The sequence below is a fragment of the Bufo gargarizans genome, chromosome 1 (genome assembly GCF_014858855.1).
Source record: "Bufo gargarizans isolate SCDJY-AF-19 chromosome 1, ASM1485885v1, whole genome shotgun sequence".
Classification (NCBI taxonomy): domain Eukaryota; kingdom Metazoa; phylum Chordata; class Amphibia; order Anura; family Bufonidae; genus Bufo; species Bufo gargarizans.
Genome location: NC_058080.1, coordinates 753,575,964 through 753,603,604, shown reverse-complemented (window position 1 = coordinate 753,603,604; position 27,641 = coordinate 753,575,964). Strand labels below are relative to the sequence as shown.

The 27,641-nt window shown below is 43.4% G+C and overlaps 1 pseudogene; it reads left to right on the top strand.

Moving 5' to 3' along the window:
- Positions 1-26,993, top strand: LOC122930702 (annotated as a pseudogene).
- The last annotated feature ends 648 nt before the right edge of the window (positions 26,994-27,641 follow it).

The window sequence follows — 27,641 nt, the reverse complement described above, 5'->3', positions numbered from 1 at the left end:
GGAATCTACAGATATATACCTGGTCATGTGATTCCTGACCCCTCCCACACATGGCTGTGACATCATCACAGGTCCTGTAAGCACAGAACAACCACAGGGCTGCTCTGCAGGAGGAGGTAAGTGTCTGCTCACAGTCATGTAAGGCTTGGGGTACAAGGTGATAGAGGGGATCGCCCGGAGGTCAGTATTTTCCAGTCCACATATAATTTGTTCAACTCATTTTGTGAAAAACAACCCTCTGTATGGCTATGCTGACAGAAAATAAAAACATTATAGCTCTTGGAAGGCAGGAGGGGAAAAAATGAGAATTGTCTGTGATAGGAAGGGGTTAAATATCATGAGACTGTTTTTTTTATGGTCCAGTACTATGACGATGAGAAAGTTTTTTAAAAAAAGCAGCTTTTACCTGCTACCTGTTTAAGCTGAGCACGGACAACGGCCCCTGGGCTTAGCCGCTCCAACGAAAATCCCAAAAGCTTTACAAGTCCAGCTCATAGCAAAAAACAGACGGATCTTTATTTCAACGGTTAAAAACTTCCAAGACAGGATAGAATGTTACGCGTTTCAGACCTCCTTTAATTCAGGTCCTTCATCATGACCCACCAAACACTCAAATGAGTGCACTATATGTGCTAACCCACCACCTGGGGCCCATCGGACTATGACGATGATACCAGGTAGACATGTCCATTTTTTTTACACGCTTTTGCAAAATAATTGAAATATATATATATTGTTTAAATGGTTTTCCGAGGTATTTTTACCGATGAACTATCCTCAGGATCGGTCGTCCGCAGAGATGGGCAAAGTTCTTAAAAATTTGATTCTGCTGCTTTGATGAATTTAACAAAGAATTCGCTTTGTGACAAATTACTTAATTCCCAAAGTGCATTTCTTCGTAAGTAGCGGGCACAATGACGGGGAAAGGAAATTGCGCAGCCCCCGTCATTGAACCCTTTAGATGCCGCATTTATCACAGATCACGGCATCTGAGATTAATATTAAAGGGGTATTCCCTTCTTCAGTTTTAATACCTTCCTTCGTCCAGCGCGACGTCCACTTCCTGGATTCGGCTGGGCTTGAGTGACGTCTTCTCCCGGCCAGGCCGAGCTTGCGCAGAAGACTGAAGTTTTTCTCCTGGCCGAGCCGCGCAATGTCCTGAATACGCACGCACGCTGCGCATGCGCCATGGTGACTTATTCCTGGCCTGTATAGTACAGAGCCGGCGTGCGCGTTCGCGGCTCTGTACTATACTGGCCAGGAAGAAGTCATCATGGCTCATGCGCGGCGACGTGCGCGTTCAGGACATTGCGCGGCCGAGAGAGAATCTTCAGTCTTCTGCGCAAGCGCGGCCCGGCGGGATTCGACAGGAGAGGTGGCCGTAACCAGGGGAGACGAAAGACAACATCAGGTAAGAGGGGACTTATTTTCTCAAAAAGGGTGGGAATTGGGTAATAAAATGTATTTAGAAAAATGATCACTGTCAAATCATGAACAGATTTAACAGTGATCATTATGATGGGAATACCCCTTTAAGGCCTTTCAGACCTTATCAATTTGAGCACAAAGAGGCCATCCATGCTTCAAGATCCAGCGCGAAATCTAGCGTTGTGCATGATGACGTCATCACGCTAGCCGGCTTGGTGACGTTACATGTCACCGCGGAGGATCTTCATGCAAGATGGCCGCGGCGGCCTCTTTGCACTCAAAAGTATGAGGTGAGTATGATGGGGTTATTTTTACCGCCATTCCAGGGAAAATTGATTCATTACCACAAAGCACGAGGAAATTCGGTTTTGCAGCGAATTGTAGTTTCCCTGAAACTTGTATCAAAGTCCACCTTAGATACTTCGATTCACTCAACACTAGTCATCAGTGTCTGATCGGTGGGGGTCCAACACCCGGGACCCCCTACCGATTAGCTGTTTGTGAAGGCATCGAGTAATTTGGCCTTCTCCATACTCACCAAGGACAGCGCCGTACATTGTATAGCGGCCGTACTTGGTATCGCGCTCAGCCCCATTCACTTCTATGGGGCTGACGAAAATAGCTCGGCTAATTTATGGCGCTCAGCCTCGCATGCTTGGTCTGCACTTCTGCACTTTGCAGGCTCCATTCTAAGGATAGGTGCGGGTCCCAAATCGGAATACCCCTTTTATTAAAATGTATTTAACGAGTTTTCCCATCCCAGAAGGGAACCTCACAATGCCGTCTTATCGTTTGGCTTACTCAGCAATAGACCTACAGGCCGTCTGTTAGGCCGGGCCTTTCTTAAAGGGTTATCCAATTTCAACATGTGTGGCATATAGCTAAAAGGTGCCATGAGTGTGTTAGAGAAATATACCTTCACCCATAATTGTTGGAATTCAAATTAAAAGGGATACGATACGAGCGATCGAGGAAACTGACAGATACATTTGATGTAATTGTATCAGATTTATCTTTATTCAAAGACAACCTCACAATAAGGCTACTTTCACACTAGCGTTGTTTTAATCCGGCGTTCAATTCCGACACCGGAACTGCCCACCGGATGCGGAAAAACGTGTGAAAACGGATTACATTTGAATCCTGATCAGGATTTTGATCACAATGAAAAAATGCATTGGAAAAAACGGATCCGCCATTTATGGACTTTAACTTTTTTTTCACATTTTTCGGGTTTAACATGCAAAAGCCGGATCCGTTTTGACGGAACACACGGGGCCGGATCCGGCGTTAATGCAAGTCAATGGGAAAAAAGCCTGATCAGGCGTTCAGTCAAAGTGTTCAGGCTTTTTGGCCGGAGGTAAAAATACTGCATGCTACGTTTTTCTGAAAAGCCTGATCAGTCAAAAAGACTGAACTGAAGACGTCCTGATGCATCCTGAAGGACTGACTCTCCATTCAGAATGCCTGGGGATAAAACTGATCAGTTCTTTTCCGGATTTGAGCCCCTAGGACGGAACTCAGCGCCAGAAAAGAAAAACGCTAGTGTGAAAGTAGCCTTATATAAGCTTGAAACAGAAAAAAAAAAAATCACACGACAAACATGCAAACATGACATTTGCGGTTATAAGAAATAGATCATAAGACCATACGTAGGTTTCCATTGCCCTCTTCCCCCCCCCTGCCCGCACTTCCTAAGACTCAGACTGATATCTCTGCTAGAGATGAAACTGTGTGGGGGGGGATGTGGGTGGACACATGAGTTGACCTTTTCATGCCTTGTTTTAGATTAAACCTGTGCGCTACATTTAGGACTTGACCTAAATCTCCCATATACACAAGATGGAGGACATATTTATACAAAATGGATTCTCATCCCTCACAAATCCCCCATTTTGAGATATCTTCAGTTCTGCAGCTGGCGCAGGACACAAGATTTTCTCAATAGTCTCTATAATCTCTCCTCTTAGTACATACTTTGTTTGTGCACATAAACAGTAGCCTGAGCAATACATATGCTATGAGGATAACTATGGCGACTTGGACAATCATTTGAAGAATTCCCATGAACCACTCTCCCAAAGTTTTGAACCAGTTGGCAGGTTTGAGGAAGGAAAAGGTGCCTCCCCACCATGAGTCTTTGTCTGCACTATTTTCCTGTAACCATTTGTCTCTCATGGCTTTCACCTTTTCTATTCCAGCTTTTACCTGTAGGTTACCTTGGGGATCTAAATAATGGCAACAAGCAGGTCCTACAACCTGACACATGCCTCCTTCCTTTGCTGTCAGGTAGTCTAAAACTAAGGTGTGTTGATTGGTGACAATAATTATCTGGTTCTGGAAAATGTTAGAGGTGTTCATGAGTCTTAACACTGCCCATATCTGATCATCCAAATAATCAGTTGCCACCACTAGTTTGTCCCACATCTGCATTGCCATGAGGTACAAGAACAAGGTACTGAAAATCTTATTGGAGATACTCATCTCTACTACATGAGGTTTACCATTTGGTCTGGGTGTATTGTCCTTTGCCCTTCGATACAGAGTATGTTTAGGTACAGAGTTTATATCTATGTTGTAATGGGGTATTATAAAGGTTGCAGGAGTAAGCCGGACAAATGTACATAGACCAGTGACATTTCTGGGCAACCACTTGTATGCCTTATGCCCACAGACCAAGAATATATCTTCTGGGACTGCAACCACCGTACTATTAAACAACTCAATTCTCAATTTGTCCAGTCGGACACCTTCTGCCAGTTATTCCAGCAATTAAATCAACTAAGGTACGGTTGTTTCAGGCCAGATTCTTAGCCTTTACAGGATCTATACCAACACACTGCACCAGGCTGTTCGCTGGAAAGCATGACACATTGCACGACATGTTCTCGTTCCAGGGGGTAGAGCTATAATCAACTGGTGGCCCTGATCTGTTTACCATGAGCCATGGGGGCTCAGCCCATTCCGCAACATGTAAGGGTGCTTCCCTGTCTCTAGTTTGAGACTTAACCTGCTTCATGCCTGAGAAAAAGATAGTGAAGTTGGCCAGTTCCGTCAATTCAGAAAAATTGAGGAGCACGGCGAAATAGGGCATACTGGCTGAACTCACAGGACTGTGAGTACAGATCCAACAGTCCCTCAATTTTTCAATCTCATTCAGTCCTTCAGACAGCACCTGATGGTGCCGTATCAAAGCATTGTCCCATTCATCAGTCAGTGGACAAAACACTGCTGACACGCTCAGGGTCAGAGCCACTGTCAGCAGGAGGAGCTGCATCCTGTGGTTCCAAGACTTTCTTGCAGTGAGAAGCGTGTATCCAGTTGGGTTTTCCTTCAACCTTTACAGCGGTGTGGTTGGTCAACAGTACTTGAAAGGGACCATCGAATCTTGGATCTAGTCCTTTTCTCACATGCCTCTTTATCACCACGCCGGGCTGCAAGCTTTGAGTTCCTTCTACAGATCTGGAAGTGAAGCAAAACTTGTTTAGGAGTATCTTCAAGCTGTTTTGTGAGGGCCTGGACATACCCGGCGAGATTGTCATTGTTCATCTTTAACTGCTGGTACAACCCAAGCCTGGGAGCACACCCAAACAAAATCTCAAATGGAGACAGTCCTGTTTTTCGGTTGGGAGTGGTCCTAACAGAATATAGGGTGAGGGGCAGGCATTCTGGCCATGGTCTTTGGGTTTCCTGCATGGCTTTCTGGGTCTTTAACTTCAATGATGCATTGTGAAACGCTTGAGTGACCCCTAGCGCCTCCTGCATGACCTCCCTCATTACTTCTCCTGTGAATTGGGACCCCCTATCTGACTCGATAACTTCAGGAACACCGTACCTGCATATCAGATCACTGACTAATTTCTTTGCTGTACTCTTTGCATTTGCCTTTGCTACTGGGAAGGCTACCGGCCATCCTTAAAAGAGATCAACACACACAAGAACAAACTCATACACACCTACCTTAGGTAGCTGTATATAGTCTGCAATCTCTGAAATTGGTAAAATGGCCTCGGGGCGTGCTTGCTTGGAGTCTTCACCACTTGACCGGGATTATTTAATGCACAAATTATGCACCCTTGTGCAAACCGAGCTGCTACTGTGGAAAACCCTGGTGCAATCCAACCAGCATTTACAACACTTACCATAGCAACTTTAGACAGAAGGGTAGGGCCATGGGCCTCCTGTGCCATAGCAGGATACATTGGACGAGGTAAACAAGTCCTTTCTATGTTTCTCCAGATTCCTTGTTCATCAACCTTGGCCCCATGCTTTGCCCAAAGTTCTTTTTCTTCAGGAGAGGCTTGATCAGCCATTTTCTGGAGCATACTTACAGACACGTCTTCAGGATTTTTACCGGAGCTGTCTTTATGGGCTGTAGTGCGGCTTGTTTGGCCGCTTTGTCAGCTCGATCGCTACCTTTTGCCTCCACCATGGTGTGCCTGGTGTGTGCCTTCACCTTGATCATGGCAGCTTCCTCTGGTAACAACAGAGAGTTCGTAAGTTCTAGTACAGAGTCTTTATTCTTTATAGGCTGGCCTGCAGATGTTAGGAAATCCCTGGCCCGCCAAATAGGTCCATAGTCATGTGCAATACCTTGAGTCTGTGCATATGTTCACCTTCTTCCCCTTGGCCATTTTACACGCCTCAGTGAGTGCCTTCAACTCTGCCTCTTGTGCTGACATATGAGGTGGGAGTGCTTCAGCTGTGCCTACCTCGTGCTGTGTGACCACTGCATATCCAGTATGGAACCGGCCATCCTATCCCATGAACCGGTTTCCACCTACAAAATACTCAAAGTCGAGATTAGAAAGAGGTTTTTCATGAACGTGTTCAAAACCAGACGTTTCCTGCTGCATTAATTGTATGCAATCATGACGATCATGTTCAACAAGATCAGTTAAAAGTTCTGATACACCTCCCTCCCCCATTTCTGAATCTGTAATCTGTAACAGAGTAGCAGGATTTAGAGTAGTACGACGTTTGAATGAGATGTTTGCAGGCATGAGGAGTGCACACTGTAGTCTCACTTGTCTGGCCATGTAGATAAGTTTTGGTTGCACTTGAGTGAGAATGCCTTGAATGTCATGAGGAGTTTGAACAGTTACAGGGTAGTCCAGAACAATTTCAGAAGCTTTTTCAATCATGGCTTGCACTGCCGCTACTGCCCTGACACAAGAGGGGGCACCTCTGGCAACAGGATCAAGGCGAACAGAAAAGTAGGCAGCGGGGCGTTGCGGATCTTCGTGTTTCTGAGTCAGTACAGCACTGCTATGCCCCTGAATTTCAGACCAAAACAAACAGAAAGGTTTGTCATATTTTGGAATGCCCACAGCGGGGGCAGACAGTATGCACAGTTTCAAAATATGAAAGTTATTAACAGATTCTTCTGTAAGATGAAAGGGATCAGAAGACAAACAGTCATAGAGGGGCTGCATTAACATAGATGCGCGCCGTATCCAGGGACGGCAGTATGAGACAAGACCCAAAAATACTCTCAAGTTCTGTGCTCCTTTGGGCACCTGTATCTTTTCCACTGCCTATTTTCGTTTGGAAGTGAGGTGCCGGGCACCGCGTGACGGGCAGTGTTCAAGAAATATCGCCTTGTCTTTACAAAACTGCAGTTCATGCCTAGAAGCTTTACACCTATTTTTTTGGAGAAAAATAAGGAGTGGCAGCTTGACAGCTGGTCTCCATTTCAGCACACAAAAGTAAGTCATCGACATATTGCAATAAGACCACAGTTCCAGGAGGTGACCAGTTGGCTAGGACAGACTGTAGGGCCTGACTGTACATGATGGGCGAGTTCTGGGCCCCCTGGGGTAAAACAGTCCATGTATACTGGTTCCCCTTGAAAGTGAAAGTGAAAAAAGATACTGACAATCTGGATGCAGAGGTACACTGAAAAATGCATTTGCCAGGTCAATCACAGTGAAACAGGTAGCTGTGGACGGAACTTCGGACAGCAGAGTGTGCGGATTGGGCACTATTGGGGTTTGTAGGACTGTGAGTTTGTTAACCTCTCGAAGATCGTGGACCATTCGATATGTGACTGGCTGACCCTTAATGGCCTTCTTTCTCACTGGAAATAGGGGAGTGTTTGCCGGGGACACAGTCTTGATGAGAACACCTGCTTGGAGAAAATCATATATTTGTCTGGACACTGCTATTTCCTCAGCGTGACTCAATGGGTACTGTTTAACTTGCGGGGGCTGACACCCAGGCTTTAGAGACCCCATCACAGGGGACTCAGTTGCCTCAAAAATTTCCCCACTATATTTACCTAGTGTATTCTGTTACTGAGTTTCTTAACCAATCAAAACCTCACAAACCGGACATTGGAGTCCAAGGACTTTGATTACCCTTCCTGTAATTCTCAAAGATTTTCCACATACAATAAAGAACAAATAAGGCATATACCAAAACTCCCAAAACTAAACCAAAGACTTCCCAATTGAAACTGTCCATCTCTTAGGTCTCAAAATCCAACAATCACAGTCATTACCAAAAATAGGCTCAACTATAAAAGGACTTATACGTACATTCCATCACCAGATCCTCGAACCGGACAAACCACTCAGGGAGACACAGATATAGTGTAAGATAAAGTCTCTTACCCTTTAGCACTATGCCTTACATCTGCAAATCCTGGACCGGGACGTCCAATTTGTCGGAGACCAGTTGAAGTGTCCTTTAGTTGAACCCCACGTTGGGCGCCAAGATTTTGTTAGGGAAATATCCTTTCACCTATAATTGTTGGAATCCAAATTAAAAGGGATACGATTCGAGCGATCGGAGAAACTGACACATACATTGCATGTAATTGTCAGATTTCTCTTTATTCAAAGACAAGCTCACAATAATATTGGCTTGAAACAGAAAAAAAACCCTCACATGACAAACATGAGATTTGCAGTTATAAAGTATACGGTAGATCATAAGACCATACGTAGATTTCCATTCCTCTCGCCCCCCCCCCTCGCAATTCCTGACACTCGGACTGATAGCTCTGCTAGAGAGGAAACTGGGGGGGGGGGGGGGTGGGTGCACACATGAGTTGACCTTTTCATGCCTTGTTTTAGATTAACCTTGTAAGCTCCATTTAGGACCTGACCTAAATCTTCCATATACACAAGATGGAGGACATGTTTATACAAAATGCATTCTCATCCCTCACAAGTGTCAGGTGCAGGGTCCTATGTCTGGAATTTGCTCCTGTCTCCAGAACTTGGGCCTCAAAGTGAAGGAGTGTTCACTGTGTATGTGCAGCTTTTTCTCGAACCTATGTTAGAAGACTTCTGAAAATATCCAAGCTAGTGCTGTCAGCTCATTTCAGAAGTCCCATAGTAGTGAATAGAGCGCATGGCGCATGTGCAACCACCACTCCATTCGCCTCTGTGGGACAGTTGAAAATAGCTGCTATTTTTAGAACTCGCATAGCGGTCATTGGAGGGTGGCTGCACATGCACAGCTGCTCTGTTCTGGACATGGGAGCGTGTCTCAGAGGTGAGTCCCACAACTGTCTGACACTGATGGCATATCCTGGCGATTATATTATATATTAATTTTAAGGCCTTTCAGACATGGCCTGATCCCATCAGAATTAAACTTTCCACATCACGGGGCTGCCTTCCCGCAGGAGGACTTACACCCAAAACAAGGAGGGAGGACACTGCTACCGCTCGAAACAATCCTACTCTGTTTTCATGTTCTACTAAGTATTCCAAGTAGCAGGAAACAACTGGATTAGGTATAGGTGAAGGGCTTTTTATTACTACCTTCCATGTTGTTTGCTGTCCCCGGGAGGTGGGGAAACCCTCCTGTCCTTGCCGATGTGGAGGTGCGAAGAAGAGAGAAGCTACAACATCTACACTGAAATATCTCCTCAGATGTTCCCCCTTATTAACTAATTCATGTATTTTACATGGGATTATGTAAGTTTTTTTACATTGTTTCTTCTTCTTTCCATTTAGGTTCCTACAATATAGAAACATTTCAGTTAATATCTTTCACTGAACAGAATTTTCCTGATTGACCCATCATGGATAGGGACAGAGACAAGATGGCAGAGAGGATATTAAATCTCACCCTAGAGATACTCTTCCAACTTACTGGAGAGGTGAGAGATTCTAATGATATCACATTACATCATTATTATATATGGTAATAACCATGGTGGATTTGATTTAAATTAAACTGATTTAAATCACAATTTAAATCACTAGTCAGAAAGGCTTGATTTAAATCATAGTTTTCTACATAAAGACTAATTCTTGCTGGTATAACTTATAATATGGAAGTAGATGAAGATTTTTAGAATAACAACTTTTTTATATTAGTTTGATTAGGTTGATTCTGTATTCATAGGTTTGTAGAAGTTAGGATTAAGGTCTTTTTCTCAACTCTGTTCATGTTATAACATTTTTGCTGTAAAGAAGAGGCATGTGATCTCTGCTGAGTCAAATTCAGTTTTGAGAACTGCAAAAGTAAACCAAAAATCTGTGATAATATCTTGTAAGCAGAGAAACTGACCAATAATCTTACAAAAACCTCTGGAAGAGCATGACATTGTGAATGGATTAATGGAATTTATTTACCAAAAAAATGAAACATATACAGCCTTATTCTACATAATTAAAAAAACGAATCTTTATTTCATGATGGAATAACCTTTGGATAGTAATATATTTTCCTCAAAAAGCATTTTATTTTAAAAAAATCCTTTAAAAAAAAAATTTTAATCAGGGATTTTTATCCACCCTGGTAATAACAGATTGAAATAGCTGTAGAGGTGATGGACTCTGGAAATGTCAGTAGTGATATTTATTACGGTGTTCCCCCATACCCAGGATTACACAGTGATGAAGAAGACCTCTAGCGAGCACTGTCAGGGTCATGTATCTGAAGGATGTGGAAGTACCCTGAGCCCAATCACGGGGCCTCCACCTCACTCCCGGAAACATGAGGAGATCAATGAACAGAAGATCCTAGAACTCACCCACAAGATGATGGAGCTGCTGACTGGAGAGGTGACACTGCTGGGAATGCTGGGACATTATACAGTAACAGCACTGGAGGGGTCTGGGTGATGACTGTATCATTGTGTTGTCAGGTTCCTATAAGGTGTCAGGATGTCGCTGTCTTTTTCTCCATGGAGGAGTGGGAGTATGTAGAAGGACACAAGGATCTGTACAAGGACATCATGATGGAAGACCACCAGCCCCTCACAACACCAGGTAATAGACAGAACTAAATAAAAATTTATTTTCATTATCTGTATGTAAATAATGAATTCAGTCTCTGTATGTGTCTCCTACAGGAATATCCAGTAAGAGAAGAACACCAGAGAGATGTCCCAGTCCTCATCCTCCACAGGATCATCAGGTAGATATTCTCCTATGGTCTGTAGAAGGCTGTGAATTCCTTGTGTTCAGTCTTGTTTTATCCCATATTATTGCACGTGTGTAATGAAATATGGTGAGATGATGGGATTAAAGATTCCTGGAACCGCTTTAAATGTTCTGGTTACGGATACTGGCAGCAGGAATAAGAAACCAACTGGATTTATTTCTATCTTTTCCTTCCTTTTTCCTGAGACAAACATCACTGAAGGCCAACTTTCTCCACTGAATCAATTTGATCCACGTCTAGCCATTCCAAAAACATATGAGGTTCTTGTCATTGAGCCATCATCTAATATCATGTTCTGATGAAGAAGATCTACAGCCATAAGATAAATAGCGCTATCATGTTATTGTTTTGTTTGTCGTGATAATTAATCATCCTCTCTACTCATTTTGAACATTTATTAGTTATTTGTATGATTGATTGTGATAATAATATTGTTTGTTTTGCAGCTCTTGAATGTGGATAAAGATCTGAGTAATATTAATTCTACATATACATATGTGAGGGGTGATGCCCAGTGTAAGGAAGAAATTCCTACAGAGACATATGTGAGGGGTGATGACCAGTGTAAAGAAGAAATTTCTACAGATAACCACCCAGGTGAGTAGAAACAAATAAACAGAGCAGCCAAATACATATTAAATATGTATAAAAATGTGAAACATACAGTTAAAGTAAAATATGCCTATGTGAAGAAGGCTGATTTATTTATCTGCTATCAGTACTGATGTGGTAAAAGCATTTGCTTAATTTTGGAACTAAGGAACTATTTGGTCTTATTAGACTTGGGAGATGAGGATAGACCTCACCCCGACCTTTCTATAAATGTGCTTAACAGTTTATTCTATGGTTTATTACTGTGCCTTTAAATTGGTGGCTATTATCTGCCTCAGTGCTATATAGTAAGTTTGTTTTATTGTAATGTGCATCCATTCAGTACAGCCTGAGATCTTTATGACTTATGTCCACTGCTATCCTGCCACCTAGTGTCCAGGCTGTGTGTTGTTATGGCATTGTGTATATACAGCAGGATGTTTGGTCACGTGACCCTTCGGTGAAGGTTCTTGAGACAGAAGAGAACATGACCCTGTGAAGATACTGGCTTGAATGCAGAAGTGAACTGTGAGAGAACAGTCTGGTGGCCTAACACCATGATCTACTGGTCCTTGCTGTGAGGTCTATTGTTAGATTGTGATCTGTTTTCCCATCACTGTCTTAAAAGGAATTTGTTATCAGAAAATGACCTATTTAGAGATTAGAAAATCGATTCTGTACTAATTGGATTTGTTATCGGTGTCGCAAAAATTCCCCTGCCAAATGAGTCTGAAGACTTGACTTGTTTCGGACGAATCATGTAAAAACTGAACCCAGCGCCATTTTACTGTGAGTGTTAGCGTGGAAAAGCATGGGGGAGGAAGAAGATCGAGGATGATATGACACTGGGAGGAAGTGGGAGTGGGTTGTCCTATTTGGCTCGGAGGCTGGCAGATAGCCTGGATAAGCCAATTAGGGAGCAGGGGGCAGGCAGCTACTTATGCTGAGATAGAGGAATCGCCATTCTCTCTTCAGCTTGTGACCTGGAAGGGTGTTATGTGGCAGTGTCTGACAAAAAGATATAACAGACACAAGCCACTAATGTAGTGAGTAGTGTTGAGCGCGAATATTAAAATTTTAATCGTGAATATCACCACTTCGAGAATTTGCGACGATTTAGAATATTGTGCTATATATTCGTATTCGCGAATATTCTAGATTTTTTTAAATCTGAACCCATAGACCCTCCCGGCTTCTTGCTTGTGGGCCAATGAGAAGGCTGCAATTACTTTGTAAGAGCTTGGCAACATCCCTGGCAACCAATAGGAAAGTTGCCTACCCCTTACTATACAAGAACCTCCCCAGCAGCCATTTTCTGCAGTTTTTCTTTAATTTCTGAGAGAGAGAGAGAGAGAGAGAGAGAGCAGTGTCATTGCTGTGCTCTGTGCTTTGCTGTGTCATTACATTAGATAGTTAGTTAGCTTATATATATAATGCAGACAGTTAGTGGGAGATAGTCAGTGTAGGTTAGATCGTGATATAGTGTTGCTGATAGGTTCCAGTGCAGGGTGTTAGGTAGTGTGATAGTGTCACCGCCGGCCCTGGGAGAGATCTTAGAAGTTCAGATAGACGTAAGATTCAGGAGTCTATCTGACAGGTCTCTCTTGTTTTGATTGTTGCTGACAGGTTTCCACCCCTTCGCAGGTGTTGCTCATTATCTGTCAGGTGGCTCTTTATATGTTCCGCCTCTCACTTGTTTCCCTGCGGCTGATAGTTCTTCTGTGGAGTGCTCTGCTTGTGTGGTGGTTCTCCTGTTCCAGTTGCTTCTCAAGCTAAGTCCTTTTCCCTTTTCTTGGTGTGTCTGTTCTGACTAGGCCTCAGGGAGACACTAGCTCCTTCAGTCTGGAAGGAGCCGGTTGCCTCTTTCCCTGTTCCCTAAGCTGAGGGTTTGGTGCAGTGTTTCAGCAGTCTCAGGTTCCTGTGCATGTGCATTTCTACCTTTTGAGATTTGCACATGTTAGCAGCTTAGGGAGAGATTCAGGGATTACTATGAGGTGACCTCTTTGTTCCCTAGGTTTGGGGCCTAGTCTGTTGTTGTTTTGTTGTGGTTCCCTTTGGTTGCCTTTCCTTCCCTGTACTACCCGTGACAGGTTCTGCTGTCCATACATACATGCTACAGACATAGTGCTGTGATGTCACAAGTTCACAACAATACTTAGTGCACCAATCAGTAATATGTAGTCAGACCTGCTAAAATGTGAAGTTGCACGTATTGCGACAAAATATGCGCATCATTAATTGCCGATTTGCGCAATCGCTAATATATTGGAGCACGCTATCTGCATATAAAGCTATTGTATTGTTCTGCCGTACCAACCATTTTCTCCAGTCTCAGGAAACTTCTAGCAGCTTGAAAATTGTAGCAAAAGTGACCGACGCCTGTATTACGCTTGCAATACGCGCATATTACATTGCAGATTTTCGCAATCAAGAAAATAATAGCAAATTTATGACAAGTATTTGCCCAAATATTCGCGAAATATCGCGAATTTAAATATTGTCACCTGCAGCTCATCACTAGTAGTGAGATAAGGACATTATAGGCAAAGACTTAGGGGATATAATTGGTGCTGGTTACCGAGTTGTGTGTTTAATACAGCTTCTGGCTGGCATTTAGTTCCACATTACAAAACTTACAAGTCCAGCAGGAATACAATAATGGATATTAAAGGGTAATAATTACATAATTGAGCAAATCCAGCAATGAAACCCTTAATTCAAAAAGATAGCTAATATTTAATAAGAATAACAAAAGACTAACCTATATAGTTACCTAGGTAGGTCCACACTTGGCTGGGTGAGCTATCTATTGGGTGGGGGAGAGGTGTCCCTATACTGCTACCCTGATCTACACCTCAGCCCAGGGACGTCCCCTGGTGGTGGAGACTCCCTGTCCTCGAGCCTAGCCTCGCCTCCTGTCTAACCCTAGGATGGTGACAGGTGGTGAAAGCTGGTGCCGCAGTGGCCTACCAATCGATAACTAACACACTCACAAAGAAATAGAAAAAAGGTGCCCACTGTATACAGCCCTCGTGATGGTACGCCAGGAAGTACAAGGTACACCAAGTATTACATAAAAACACCCTCTAGTATGATAATTGAGGATGATAATCTAGCATGATTATCAAAAGAAACCCCGACGCGTTTCACCCACGAAGTGGGATCATCAGGGGAGGTGAATATATAGTGATATTCAGAAAACCTCAGTAATCAACCGACGGAGCTCAGATGCGTCGAACAAGCTCCGTAAGACGGGTGTAAATAATATTGAGTATTAGAGTCAGACCCAACCTTGATGAATACGTAAATAAATAAATATATACCGGATGGCGAAGTACATACGGTCAGTTGTCGGACAACCTGAGCAGTTGCGGGTCGTGTAGGAGTCATACACAACATGCGGGCCTTGAATTTCTGCGGAGCCCAATGCCCAATTCGGTATAGTCGTACTGGATAGGTACCAGTGCGGTGGGATATGGTAATAGTAATCACAGGGCATCAATTGGGCTCCGCAGAAATTCAAGGTTGGGTCCGACTCTAATACTCAATATTATTTACACCCGTCTTACAGAGCTTGTTTGACGCATCTGAGCTCCATCGGTTGATTACTGAGGTTTTCTGAATATCACTATATATTCACCTCCCATCACCCCCTGATGATCCCACTTCGTGGGTGAAACGCGTCGGGGTTTCTTTTGATTATCATGCTAGATTATCATCCTCAACTATCATACTAGAGGGTGTTTTTATGTAATACTTGGTGTACCTTGTACTTCCTGGCGTACCGTCACGAGGGCTGTATACAGTGGGCACCTTTTTTCAATTTTTTTGTGTGTGTGTTAGTTATCAATTGGTAGGCCACTGCAGCACCAGCTTTCACCACCTGTCACCATCCTAGGGTTAGACAGTAGGCGAGGCTAGGCTCGAGGACAGGGAGTCTCCACCACCAGGGGACGTCCCTGGGCTGAGGTGTAGATCAGGGTAGCAGTATAGGGACACCTCTCCCCCACCCAATAGATAGGTAGGTCCACACTTGGCTGGGTGAGCTATCTATTGGGTGGGGGAGAGGTGTCCCTATACTGCTACCCTGATCTACACCTCAGCCCAGGGACGTCCCCTGGTGGTGGAGACTCCCTGTCCTCGAGCCTAGCCTCGCCTACTGTCTAACCCTAGGATGGTGACAGGTGGTGAAAGCTGGTGCTGCAGTGGCCTACCAATTGATAACTAACACACACACAAAAAAATTGAAAAAAGGTGCCCACTGTATACAGCCCTCGTGACGGTACGCCAGGAAGTACAAGGTACACCAAGTATTACATAAAAACACCCTCTAGTATGATAGTTGAGGATGATAATCTAGCATGATAATCAAAAGAAACCCCGACGCGTTTCACCCACGAAGTGGGATCATCAGGGGGTGATGGGAGGTGAATATATAGTGATATTCAGAAAACCTCAGTAATCAACCGATGGAGCTCAGATGCGTCAAACAAGCTCTGTAAGACGGGTGTAAATAATATTGAGTATTAGAGTCGGACCCAACCTTGAATTTCTGCGGAGCCCAATTGATGCCCTGTGATTACTATTACCATATCCCACCGCACTGGTACCTATCCAGTACGACTATACCGAATTGGGCATTGGGCTCCGCAGAAATTCAAGGCCCGCATGTTGTGTATGACTCCTACACGACCCGCAACTGCTCAGGTTGTCCGACAACTGACCGTATGTACTTCGCCATCCGGTATATATTTATTTATTTACGTATTCATCAAGGTTGGGTCTGACTCTAATACTCAATATTATTTACACCCGTCTTACGGAGCTTGTTCGACGCATCTGAGCTCCGTCGGTTGATTACTGAGGTTTTCTGAATATCACTATATATTCACCTCCCCTGATGATCCCACTTCGTGGGTGAAACGCGTCAGGGTTTCTTTTGATAATCATGCTAGATTATCATCCTCAATTATCATACTAGAGGGTGTTTTTATGTAATACTTGGTGTACCTTGTACTTCCTGGCGTACCATCACGAGGGCTGTATACAGTGGGCACCTTTTTTCTATTTCTTTGTGAGTGTGTTAGTTATCGATTGGTAGGCCACTGCGGCACCAGCTTTCACCACCTGTCACCATCCTAGGGTTAGACAGGAGGCGAGGCTAGGCTTGAGGACAGGGAGTCTCCACCACCAGGGGACGTCCCTGGGCTGAGGTGTAGATCAGGGTAGCAGTATAGGGACACCTCCCCCCCACCCAATAGATAGCTCACCCAGCCAAGTGTGGACCTACCTAGGTAACTATATAGGTTAGTCATTTGTTATTCTTATTAAATATTAGCTATCTTTTTGAATTAAGGGTTTCATTGCTGGACTTGCTCCACATTACAAAACCCCCTGTGAGAAAAAAAAACTTTCTCAAATTTCTACCGTTTGTAGACTTATTGCCAGCACCCAGATATCATTCTGCTGCAAACACTGAACAAGTGCCCTTTTTTTTCTTCTAAAAACCATTTCACTGCATTAAATCTGTGTTATTAAACATATTGTATTATAACAAAAGCCTTACTACAAAAGTCACAGCCAGATGATGTGGATGTCACATCTCAGTTTGACACCGAGCATTGGAGCCAGGCGTCACCACATTTTTAATTTTCCTCCTCCTTGCAACCCCTTAGAAGCCATTCAGTTGCATGCTCTCTGTCTGCACTGGCCACTTCTAGTGGAGTCCTTAATTTTTTCTAAGATGCAACAAAACCCCATGTGCTATGGAAGATACTCAAGATAGTGTCTGAGAACAGACAGCATTTGGACTGCTATGAGGAGATGGTTCAAGCTGAGGTGGGGGATCCCAAGCATAGCTGTGGTTATAGTAGTGGCACTTGTAGCAACAGTGGTGGTGGTAGAGGCAATGATAGCTACAGTGGCTCTTGGGGCAAATGCAGAGCAGGGAATGGGGAAGGGAGGTAAGAAGACCACAATGATATATCCCTGTCTAATAAAAGTGACGTGAGGGGTGATAATGATGATGATTGTGTGTTGGACAGGACCTGGGGGTTGGATCAGGGTCCCGAGGAGGAGGGTGGTGGCAGCAATTAAGAGCAGAGGGTGAAGGGCGAGAATGATGATGATTGTATGTTGGACAGGACCTAGGGGTTGGATCAGGGTCTTAAGAAGGAGGGTGGTGGCAGCAATTAAAATCAGATGCAATGTATAGCCAGAACCTCCCAAAAAATGCAGGGTGATGATCTGCTTCTATTATGGTCAACTCAGAAATTAGTGATACCACTGATACTGTTAGTGTCAGATCAAAGCTTGCCAGACCAAAGCAAAGATTGGCTGCTGCTAGCTCTGTGTGAGTCTTATCTGACAGTTTTTCTTCACCGTTCCGGTAGAAAAAAGCTTTACTGCATTCTAGATCTGTAGAAAATAGGCACTACGGCTCTATGGCAGCACATGAAGTCGCCGCCAGCTAGTGCAACAAGAGTGTCCTCCCAATAATGTAATGTGTGGCTACAAGAAAACTCTACACTCCCAACGATCCACTGGTGCACAAGCTTAAATCCGTGGCCGAGTTACTGGTGGTGCTGTCGCTGCCATACCACTTAATGGATTTTTTCTGCCTTTAGGGAGCTGATGGCATGTTCTCGGCCTCTCTGGAAGATACCTAGCCAACATTATTTCTCCAAAAAGGCAAACCCTGCCTTGTACTGTCCTGTGGTGGAGAATTTGGGTTGCATTTGGAGGAGGAGGAGTTGCTTGTGCAGGGTAATGAGGTAGACAATGATGACAACTGTAGCTATGATGACCAAACATCTCACTGCGGGGGCAGGGCCAGAAAGAACTGGGTTCTTGGGCTCGTTGGTGAGAATAGCAAGCTGTATGCTTGCTTCTTTATGTAATGACTGGCATATCCTTCCCATCAAGCAATCTGATGGTTACTCGCTATGCTTCTAGACCTTTGTGATCTCAGCAAAATGGGGTAATATTTTCCTGTTGCCTAAAGGGAGGTCAAATTGCTTTATTACCAGGATACAGTGTGTATGCAGCTTGCTTTCATTGTGCAGATGCCTATTACCCATGTATCTGACCAGGAGGTCCCTTTATCGCCCTAGCCCACCCCACACAACCCCAGAGGCATCCACCTCCAACTGTCTCGACTACCACAAGCAGCAAACCCTGCAGCAAGTGGTTTAGATTATCAACATGATTGAGCAGTTTTTTTCATGTGCCACACCAGGCTGTTGCAAATCAACAAAAGAAGACATGCCGTTTGAATACCCCGACTCAGGCCTTTTTCCAGCATCCCTGACCCCATGGACTTCTGGGCAGGCAGAGTGGAACAGTGGCTGGAACTGGCCTAGTTTGCTCTCTCTGTACTGTGATGCCCAGAATCTAGTTTAATCTAGGAGGAGTTTCAGAGCATCAAGACACCCAAACAAAGTTGTCCGATGCCCGTGTACAAAACATCACTTTTGTCAGATTGAATGAGGCATGGATCTATGAGGATTTTCATATCTCCAGCTGAGACCAGGCTATCATTTTATATTGTACCATATGGCTTCTGCCACAATCATGCCACTTCCACTGCCTGCCTACTATCTTGTTCCATATTACATGGCTGCTGCTGAATCCATCATGCCACTTTTGCTGTCTGCCTGCCTACCTATTATGCTTCATAACATATGGCTGCTGAATCTGCTTACATCATACACTGCCGTTGTCTGCCTTCCTACCATTATGCTCAGTAAAGTATGGCTGCTGCCATCGAAACTGCTAATCCCCCCTACTGCCATTACCGTTACTGGTATACACCTACACACACACACATCTGCTGCTTTGTCTGTTCCATGCTATGCTGCTACCTCTACTTGTGTGGCTATATGCAACTATTACTCTACCCTTTCCACATCCACACTTGTACTGCTGCTGCTCCCAATTAAAAGGGAGAGTTTTTCTAAGTTTGTTTAGAACTGCTACTCTTTCTTTTGACAATTGGCACTTGTGCATGTATAAATACAGACATTCTGCCCCCATTAACACATCATTTTTGGAAGCTTGTGCAGAACAAGCCACTGTTTCTCATTACATTAAAGAGGACCTTTCACTACAATAAAAAATCTAAACTAAGCATACAGACATGGAGAGCGGCGCCCAGGGATCTCCCTGCACTTACTATTATCCCTGGGCGCCGCTCCGTTCTCCCAATATAGGCTCCGGTATCTTAATATGTTCGGCTCAACTGGGTGGAGCCTGCCGGCATCTTCTTCTCCCAGGCTGTAGCGCTGGCCAATCGCAGCGCTCAGCTCATAGCCTGAGAGAAAAAAAAACTCTCAGGCTATGAGCTGAGCGCTGAGATTGACCAGCGCTACAGCCTGGGAGAAGGAGACGCCAGCAGGCTCCACCCAGTTGAGCCGAACATATGAAGATAGCGGAGCGTATACCGGGAGAACAGAGCGGCACCCAGGGATAATAGTAAGTGCAGGAAGATCCCTAGGCGCCGCTCTGCATGTCTGTATGCTTAGTTTAGATTTTTTATTGTAGTGAAAGGTACTCTTTAACATATGTGTGTGTATACAGGGGCAGGCACCTGCACCCGTTATTACATAATTTTTTAACGTCTGGTCCCAAAAATCCATAGTTCTTTCCCCCAGCGCCTTATGTCTAAAGGACAATTTTTGGAAAGTTTCTAATCTGAAAATGCAAAACATGGGACAACGTGGGAGGGTGGGAAGGGAAAACATTTTAAAAAAAGAGATAAAAGATAAATATGAAAAAATCATAGAGTGTCATATACCAATTTTCAGCCCGATAGAAGCAGATTAATGTAGAATCGATTTGGACACCAATCAAATTATGTTTTTTTTTTTATTCAACAAAACTATTTTCAAGAAGTTTACTCCTCTCTAGAAAACCATTTAAAAAATATTTTTTGGGTTCATTCATTATTTTCTGTTCTGTACAGGTACGTCTACTTTCACACTCGCGTTTTGGCTTTCCGTTTGTGAGATCCGTTCAGGGCTCTCACACGTGGTCCAAAACAGATCAGTTTGCATTCTAATGCATTCTGAATAGAAAAGGATCCGCTTAGAATGAATCAGTTTGCATCAGTTAAGTCTCCATTGAAACTGAGCCAAACGGATCTGTCCTGGCACACAACGTAAATCAATTGGGATGGATCAGTTTTTTACTGACACAATAGCAAACGGATCAGTCCTCCATTGACTTTAAATGGTGTTAAAGAAGGATCCTACTTGGCTATGTTAAAGATAATACAAACTGATGCATTGTGAACGGATGCAGACGGCTGTATCTGTGGACCATGTAGCTTCTCTCAAAAGACAGAAAGTTTTAACATACTTTCCTCATAGTGGCCAGTGTGAAAACTGTATGATTATATGTATAAATATATGTATTAATTTAATATAAATAGCATCATGGAAAATTTATTTTAAAAAAACTCACCAAAATATGTTAAACATAAAAATGTAATTTAAACATTTCCTGATGACCCATTACCTCTAAGCTGACTATATAATTCTAAGTGTTAATTTTGCTCACAGCTGCTAGTATCCATCCCAAATTTTTCATACATATACCCACCAGTAATGAGCTGTAGGCGAAAAATTCGAATTTGCGATATTCCGCGAACATTTGATCTCCAGTCATTTTTTTTCTTGATTGCGGAAAATTCCTGATTCAAATATTTACAATACGAAAATTCACGGTCAACACTACTCCTAAAGTCAAAGATATTGCAGCCTTCTCATTGGCCCACTAGCAAGAAGCAGTGAGGGATCATGGGTACTGATGAAAAAAAATCTAGATATTCGCAAATTCTCTAAGTGCCAATATTTGCTATAAAAATTAGCGATTAGAATTTTCGCGATCAACACTAATACCCACTTGGTATGGCCAAACTGTATGTTTTCTGAATGGGGAGACATCTTTGGAGGCGGCTTATCTCACCTAAAACAAATATTTGAATATGTTAAAATCTAACTGCTAGTTGCTTCTACACATAAAGGATAGGCAGGTTCAGCCAGCATTTTGCTACATACAGAACCTTGCAATTTGTATGAAATTCTTAATATAAACATCCAGGGTCCTCTCTCTCCTTCCACTTATCTTGTTAAGGGTCCATTCACACATCCACAACGTGTTTTGCGGATCCACAAAGCCGCAAAACACGGACAGCGCCAATCTGCGTTCCGCATTTTGCGGACCGCACATTGCTGGCACTATAGAATATGCCTATTCTTGTCCACAATTGCGGACAAGAATAGGACATGTTCTATTTTTTGGAGGAACGGAATTGCGGACCCGGAAGTGCGGGTCCGCAATTCCGTGTCCGGGCATCAAAATGCGGAACGGAATTGCGGACGTGTGAATGGACCCTAATGCTTATTGCATTTGTGTTTTATGTATGTGTACTCCCCTTTTTATTTATGAAAGAAGATAAAGAACTGGCTGACTGCCTCAATTAATACTTCTGTTCAGTTTTTACAAAGGAAAATGAAGGAAAAGGACCTCAGGAAGGAAGACTAATGAGTCTTTTGATGCATGTGTCTTTACAGAGGAAGGGGTTCTAAGTCAGCTGTCTAAAATTAATACTAATAAGTCACAGGGGCCTGATGGGATACACCCAAAGCTATTAAAAGAGCTTAGCAGTGAACTAGCAAAACCATTAGCAGATTTATTTGACCAATCACTGGCAACAGGAGTCGTCGCAGAAGATTGGAAATTAGCAAATGTTATGCACAAGAAAGGTAGGGAGGAATCGGGCAACTATAGGCCAGTAAGCCTGACATCAATAGTGGGGAAATTAATGGAAACCATACTTAAGGAGAGGATTGTGGAACATCTAAAATCCCATGGATTGAAAGATGAAAAACAGCATGGGTTTACTTCAGGGAGATCATGTCAAACTAATCTTATAGATTTTTTTTGATTGGGTGACTAAAACAATAGATGGCGGAGGTGCAGTAGACATCGCTTATCTAGACTTTAGTAAGGCTTTTGATACTGTCCCACATAGAAGGCTTATCAATAAATTGCAGTCTTCGTGCTTGGACTCCCATATTGTAGAATGGATTAGGCAGTGGCTGAGGGACAGGCAACAGAGGGTTGTAGTCAATGGAGTATATTCAGACCATGGTCTTGTTACCAGTGGGGTACCTCAGGGATCTGTTCTGGGACCCATATTATTTAATATCTTTATCAGCGAAATTGCAGAAGGCCTCGATGGTAAGGTGTGTCTTTTTGCTGATGACACAAAGATTTGTAACCGGGTTGATGTTCCTGGAGGGATACACCAAATGGAAAAGGATTTAGGAAAACTAGAGGAATGGTCAAAAATCTGGCAACTAAAATTTTATGTTGATAAGTGCAAGATAATGCACCTGGGGCGTAAAAACCCAAGAGCAGAATATAAAATCAGTGATACAGTCCTAACCTCAGTATCTGAGAAAAGGGATTTAGGGGTCATTATTTCAGAAGACTTAAAGGTAGGCAGACAATGTCATAGAGCAGCAGGAAATGCTAGCAGAATGCTTGGGTGTATAGGGAGAGGCATTCCCAGTAGAAAGAGGGAGGTGCTCACGCCGCTCTACAGAGCACTAGTGAGACCTAATTTGGAGTATTGTGCTCAGTACTGAAGACCATATGTCCAGAAGGATATTGATACTTTGGAGAGAGTTCAGAGAAGGGCTACTAAACTGGTACATGAATTGCAGGATAAAACTTACCAGGAAAGATTAAAGGAACTTAACATGTATAGCTTGGAAGAAAGACGAGACAGAGGGGATATGATAGAAACTTTTAAATACATGAAGGGAATCGACAAGGTAAAAGAGGAGAGAATATTTAAAAGAAAAACTGCTACACGAGGACATAGTTTTAAATTAGAGGGGAAAAGGTTTAAAAGTAATATCAGGAAGTATTACCGTATTTTTCGCCCCATAAGACGCACTTTTCCCCCCAAAAAAATCGGGGGGAAATGCCCCTGCGTCTTATGGGGCGAATGCTGACAATTTAACATCGCTGGATGCGATGTAGCGTGAGCTGGGGCCGGGGGAGGGACTGGGAGGAGGAGCTGGGGGCCGGGAATAGCGGCGGGGCGGTGCAATCAGTGTAGTATAGCACCGCCCCGCCGCTCCGGTATACTAATATTAAATGTCTTATTCGATTAAAATGTATTAGATATGCCCCCCTCACTCCTATATTGCTAATCGTACCTTAAATCCTATTCCTAGGTGCTGTAATGCAGGCTGGGCGGGCGGCAGCGTAACTCCTTGATGTCACGTGCCTGCGCCGCCTACTTTATGAATGAAGCAGGCGGCGCAGGCAAGTGACGTCAGCGAGTGACGCGCCGGCCGCCCGGCCTGCATTACAGCACCTAGGAAAAGGATTTAAGGTTCGATTAGCAATATAGGAGTGAGGGGGCATATCTAATACAATTTAATTGAATAAGACATTTAATATTAGTATACAGGCGGCGGCGGCGGGGGGGGGGGGAGCTATTGGATGATCGGTGGATGCCACTGTTATGGGCTGGGGGGCTGTGGATGGCACAGTTATGGGCTGGGGGGCTGTGGATGGCACTGTTATGGGGTGGGGGGGGGCTGTGGATGGCACATATGTAACAGTGCCACCCACAGATCCCCCCTGTAACAGTGCCACCCACAGATCCCCCCTGTAACAGTGCTATCCACAGATCCCCCCCCCTGTAACAGTGCTATCCACAGATCCCCCCCTGTAACAGTGCTATCCACAGATCCCCCCCCCCCTTAACAGTGCTATCCACAGACCCCCCCCCCTGTAACAGTGCCATCCACAGATCCCCCCCTGTAACAGTGTGTCAGTCATCCACAGATCCCCCCCCATAACAGTGTCCGTCATCCACAGATCCCCCCATAACAGTGTCCGTCATCCACAGATCCCCCATAACAGTGTCCGTCATCCACAGATCCCCCCATAACAGTGTCCGTCATCCACAGATCCCCCCATAACAGTGTCCGTCATCCACAGATCCCCCCATAACAGTGTCCGTCATCCACAGATCCCCCCCATAACAGTGTCCGTCATCCACAGGTCCCCCCATAACAGTGTCCGTCATCCACAGATCCCCCCATAACAGTGTCCGTCATCCACAGATCTCCCCCATAACAGTGTCTGTCATCCACAGATCCCCCCCATAACAGTGTCCGTCATCCACAGATCCCCCCCATAACAGTGTCCGTCATCCACAGATCCCCCCCATAACAGTGTCCGTCATCCACAGATCCCCCCATAACAGTGTCCGTCATCCACAGATCCCCCCCATAACAGTGTCCGTCATCCACAGATCCCCCCCATAACAGTGTCTGTCATCCACAGATCCCCCCCATAACAGTGTCTGTCATCCACAGATCCCCCCCATAACAGTGTCCTTCACAGATCCCCAGTAATAGTGCCATCCAAAGACCACCATTAGTTCCAAACCCACCAAAAGCACACCTTTTGGTTAAAAAATTTTTTTTTCTTATTTTCCTCCCCAAAAACCTAGGTGCGTCTTATAGGCCGGTGCGTCCTATAGGGCGAAAAATACGGTACTTTACTTTACGGAAATAGTCTTCCTGCAGAAGTGGTAGCTGCAAATACAGTAGGTGTTTAAGCATGCATGGGAAAGGCATAAGGCCATCCTTCATATAAGATAGGGCCAGGGGCTATTCATAGTATTCAGTATATTGGGCAGAGTAGATTGGCCAAATGGTTCTTATCTGCCGACACATTCTATGTTTCTATATGTACAGCACCATGGAATAATTGGCACAATAATGATAATCTATTCCAATTTCAAGGTTATAGTATTTAAAAATAATACCGTTTTGTTTTTGGCAGATGATTGTATCGGGAGCTCAGAGGGACATCTGATCTCTTCAGCTTTTAAAGCTGAAGACACATATGAAGAGCATGCCACTAGCTTGGATATACCCTCAGCTCTTCACAGCCAACCTTGCTCGTTTGATCCATTAAAACATCTTCTATCTTCTGGTTCATCACAAAGTGTAAAGCAGAATCAAAGTCACAGAAAGGGTATTAAAGATCAAAGAATGCACACTAAGAAGAAGACAATTTCATGCTTAGAATGTGGGAAATGTTTTACTTGGAAATCACAACTTGTTGAACATCAAAGAACTCACACAGGAGAGAAGCCATTTTCATGCCAAGAATGTGGGAAATGTTTCATAAGAAAATCACATCTTGTTCAACATCAGAGAATTCACACAGGGGAGACGCCGTTTTCATGTGAAGAATGTGGGAAATGTTTTACACACAAAACAACACTCGTTGAACATCAAAGAACTCACACAGGAGAGAAGCCATTTTCATGCCAAGAATGTGGGAAATGCTTCATAAGAAAAACACATTTTGTTGAACATCAGAGAATTCACACAGGGGAGACGCCTTTTTCATGTGAAGAATGTGGGAAATGTTTTACACACAAAACAACACTTGTTAGACATCAAATAATTCACACAGGGGTGAAGCCATTTTCATGTTCAGACTGTGGAAAATGTTTTACCTTGAAATCACAACTTGTTGATCATCAACAAACTCACATAGGGGTGAAGCCATTTTCGTGTTCAGAATGTGGAAAATCTTTTACTTGGAAATCACGACTTGTTAAACATCAACGAAGTCACACAGGAGAGACACCATTTTCATGTCTAGAATGTGGGAAATCTTTTACTTGGAAACCACAACTTGTTAAACATCAACGAATTCACACAGGGGAGAAGCCGTTTTCATGTGAAGAATGTGGGAAATCTTTTACACTAAAAACAAAACTTGTTGGACATCGAAGAACTCACACAGGGGAGAAGCCATTTTCATGTTCAGAATGTGGGAAATGTTTTGCAAAGAAAGAAACACTTGTGGTACATCGAAGAACTCATACGGGAGATAAGCCATTTTCATGTTCAGAATGTGGAAAATGTTTTACCTGGAAATCACAACTTGATAAACATCAACAAATTCACACAGGAGCAACTCCGTTTTCATGTGAAGATTGTGGGAAATGTTTTACACACAAAACAACACTTATTGGACATCGAAGAACTCACACAGGGGAGAAGCCATTTTCATGTTCAGAATGTGGGAAATGTTTTACTTGGAAATCACAACTTGTTAAACATCAACGAATTCACACAGGGGAGAAGCCATTTTCATGTTCAGAATGTGGGAAATGTTTTGCAAAGAAAGCAACACTTGTTGGACATCGAAGAACTCACACGGGAGATAAGCCATTTTCATGTCCAGAATGTGGTAAATGTTTTGCACAGAAAGTAACACTTGTTGGACATCGAAGAACTCACACAGGAGATAAGCCATTTCCATGTCCAGAATGTGGGAAATGTTTTACTTGGAAACAACAACTTGTTAAACATCAAAAAACTCACATAGGGGAAAAGACAATTTCATGTTAAGAATGTGGGAAATGTTTCTTAAGAAAAGCAAACCTTGAACATCTGGAAATTCACAAAGGGAAGATGCCATTTTATGTCCAGAATGTGGGAAATATTTAACTTTTAAATCACAAATTGTTGAACCTCAATGAACTCGCACAGGAGAGAAGCCATTTTGATACCAAAAATTTGGGAAATTTTATGGTCATAGCTCAAACCTTGTTAGACCCCAAAGAACTCACAGAAGGGGAAAAGCCATTTTTCATGCCAAGAATGTGGGGCATGTTCTACCCATAAATCAGTCTGTTTTTGTTCAGAATTTGTTCAGAATTTACAAAGAAGTGAAGCTATTTTCATGCACTGTATAAGGAAAATGTTTTACCCAAAAGTCTAATCCAATTTCACATCATGGAACTCACATTGGAAAAACAGTTCATGTCCAGAATGTAGGAAATGTTTAAATGTTTAGTTTGTGTTTGCGTCTTTTGTCAGTGAAAAAAAAGAAAAAACTCCCCCCCAAAAAAATCTTAGATTGTTAGTGTATTAGGGTTCATTTGGTGTAGTGATTATTGTCTGCTTTAGTGTCAGCGTCTTTTTTCTTTTAAAAAAAAAAGTCCTTTATTGTTAGTGTTTTAGTGTTTAGTTTATGTAGGGATTAGTTTCTGTGCCTTGCATTTTAAAAAAAGACAAAAACAAAAAAAAGTCCCTTAGTGTTTTAGTGTTAAGTTTGTGTAGGGTTTAGTGTCTGTGTCTTGCTGCATCTGTTAA